This window comes from Schistocerca serialis, chromosome 2 (assembly GCF_023864345.2).
Source record: "Schistocerca serialis cubense isolate TAMUIC-IGC-003099 chromosome 2, iqSchSeri2.2, whole genome shotgun sequence".
NCBI lineage: Eukaryota > Metazoa > Arthropoda > Insecta > Orthoptera > Acrididae > Schistocerca > Schistocerca serialis.
This window is the reverse complement of record NC_064639.1, coordinates 570,193,825-570,196,729: the sequence shown is the minus strand read 5'-3', so window position 1 is coordinate 570,196,729 and position 2,905 is coordinate 570,193,825. Positions and strand designations below refer to the sequence as shown.

Genomic DNA, 2,905 nt, shown 5'->3' with positions numbered 1-2,905 from the left:
GAGTGATAATCTCATTCTGGAAACATCCCCCAGGCTGTGGCTGAGCCATGTCTCCGCAATATCCTTTCTTTCAGGAGTGCTAGTTCTGCAAGGTTCGCAGGAGAGCTTCTGTAAAGTTTGGAAGGTAGGAGACGAGGTACTGGCAGAAGTAAAGCTGTGAGTACCGGGCGTGAGTCGTGCTTCGGTAGCTCAGTTGGTAGAGCACTTGCCCGCGAAAGGCAAAGGTCCCGAGTTCGAGTCTAGGTCGGTCACACAGTTTTAATCTGCCAGGAAGTTTCATATCAGCGCACACTCCGCTGCAGAGTGATAATCTCATTCTGGAAACATCCCCCAGGCTGTGGCTAAGCCATGTCTCCGCAATATCCTTTCTTTCAGGAGTGCTAGTTCTGCAAGTTTCGGAGGAGAGCTTCTGTAAAGTTTGGAAGGTAGGAGACGAGGTACTGGCAGAAGTAAAGCTGTGAGTACCGGGCGTGAGTCGTGCTTCGGTAGCTCAGTTGGTAGAGCACTTGCCCGCGAAAGGCAAAGGTCCCGAGTTCGAGTCTCGGTCGGGCACACAGTTTTAATCTGCCAGGAAGTTTCATATCAGCGCACACTCCGCTGCAGAGTGACAATCTCATTCTGGAAACATCCCCCAGCCTGTGGCTAAGCCATGTCTCCGCAATATCCCTTCTTTCAGGAGTGCTAGTTCTGCAAGGTTCGCAGGAGAGCTTCTGTAAAGTTTGGAAGGTAGGAGACGAGGTACTGGCAGAAGTAAAGCTGTGAGTACCGGGCGTGAGTCGTTCTTCGGTAGCTCAGTTGGTAGAGCACTTGTCCGCGAAAGGCAAAGGTCCCGAGTTCGAGTCTAGGTCGGGCACACAGTTTTAATCTGCCAGGAAGTTTCATATCAGCGCACACTCCGCTGCAGAGTGGTAATCTCATTCTGAAAACATCCCCCAGGCTGTGGCTAAGCCATGTCTCCGCAATATCCTTTCTTTCAGGAGTGTTAGTTCTGCAAGGTTCGCAGGAGAGCTTCTGTAAAGTTTGGAAGGTAGGAGACGAGGTACTGGCAGAAGTAAAGCTGTGAGTACCGGGCGTGAGTCGTGCTTCGGTAGCTCAGTTGGTAGAGCACTTGCCCGCAAAAGTCAAAGGTCCCGAGTTCGAGTCTCGGTCGGGCACACAGTTTTAATCTGCCAGGAAGTTTCATATCAGCGCACACTCCGCTGCAGAGTGATAATCTCATTCTGGAAACATCCCCCAGGCTGTGGCTAAGCCATGTCTCCGCAATATCCATTCTTTCAGGAGTGCTAGTTCTGCAAGGTTCGCAGGAGAGCTTCTGTAAAGTTTGGAAGGTAGGAGACGAGGTACTGGCAGAAGTAAAGCTGTGAGTACCGGGCGTGAGTCGTGCTTCGGTAGCTCAGTTGGTAGAGCACTTGCCCGTGAAAGGCAAAGGTCCCGAGTTCGAGTCTCGGTCGGGCACACAGTTTTAATCTGCCAGGAAGTTTCATATCAGCGCACACTCCGCTGCAGAGTGATAATCTCATTCTGGAAACATCCCCCAGGCTGTGGCTAATCCATGTCTCCGCAATATCCTTTCTTTCAGGAGTGCTAGTTCTGCAAGGTTCGCAGGAGAGCTTCCGTAAAGTTTGGAAGGTAGGAGACGAGGTACTGGCAGAAGTAAAGCTGTGAGTACCGGGCGTGCGTTGTGCTTCGGTAGCTCAGTTGGTAGAGCACTTGCCCGCGAAAGGCAAAGGTCTCGAGTTCGAGTCTCGGTCGGGCACACAATTTTAATCTGCCAGGAAGTTTCAGATGTAGGTGTTGTTTTGGTGTTTGTTGCATTATTTTGCGAACAGGTGTGCTGTGGTTGATTTTGACAGTCGACAATTAGCAAACTGTTAGGGATGTCGCCGCCTCAAGCTTGAGGGACCCGATCAGGCACCTGTCCATGGCTTGCCAGCTGACAACCGCGGGTGCCGTCAGTGCCTTCCGACTTCTGGCAGCGTGGCGGTAGCCTCCTCTGTGGTCCAGTGGACAGGATGTGGTGGGCGGGGCTGTGCACGTTTTTTGCTTGTCTGTTGCATTATTTTGCAAGCAGGTTTGTTGACTGTGCTACGCGTTATTTGGACAGTTTACGAGGTGATCTCAAATCCATACCTAAATAAATTGCTACAAAATAAATAAAGCACATTCCTTCCTCTCTCCAGCAGCCCAGAGCAGGCTGAGTCATTTTTTCCCTTCCAGACAGCCATCTTGGGTTACATCACGGAACAGATGACAGCGCCCTCTGGTGGTGGTACTGTGTATTAGGTCAGTTTGACTCTGGACCCCATGGTGATCACTCTGTGTCCCACCATTCCCCCCCCCCCCCCAGACCATCTTCTTGAATTACATAATTGTGTGGGGGGGGATGACAGTGCACTCTGGTGGCAGTACTGGGTACTAGGACCAGGCTTTGTGGTGAACACACTGTTTTCCATCAAAATCTGCCATATTGGATAACAGTACTTGTGTCATCAGCTGACGTCATGGGCGCCATCTTGGATTACGTCATGGAATGGACGACAGCGCCATCTGGTGGTGGTACTGTGTAGTAGGTCAGTTGGACTCCAGACCTCGTGACGAACACACTGGATGGCAATAGCGCCTCAAATTGTTTAAATAAAGACTTGTGCATTATTTGGACAGTTGACGATTCGAAAGCATGTTTGCAGAGTATTTACATGGATTATTATTTTGACGACTGACTAGTTGTTTGCCCCTCTGGACATAAATGTAATGCATTATTTTCGAATTGTTTGCAGGTCTGTATGCTATGTACTGAAATTATTTCGGTAATTCACGAGTTATTTGTAGTGCATTATTTGGTAATTTAGGAGTAGTTTACAGGTCTGTAGGCTGTGCACGTCAGAGCGTGTGTTTTGTATCAGTG

The 2,905-nt window shown here is 49.8% G+C and overlaps 1 non-coding gene across 1 annotated transcript; it reads left to right on the top strand.

The window, feature by feature from the left end:
- The first annotated feature begins 1,381 nt into the window (after positions 1-1,381).
- Positions 1,382-1,456, top strand: Trnas-uga (transfer RNA serine (anticodon UGA)). The gene has a single exon. It is a non-coding gene; the product is annotated as a tRNA-Ser (tRNA).
- Positions 1,457-2,905: the final 1,449 nt, after the last annotated feature.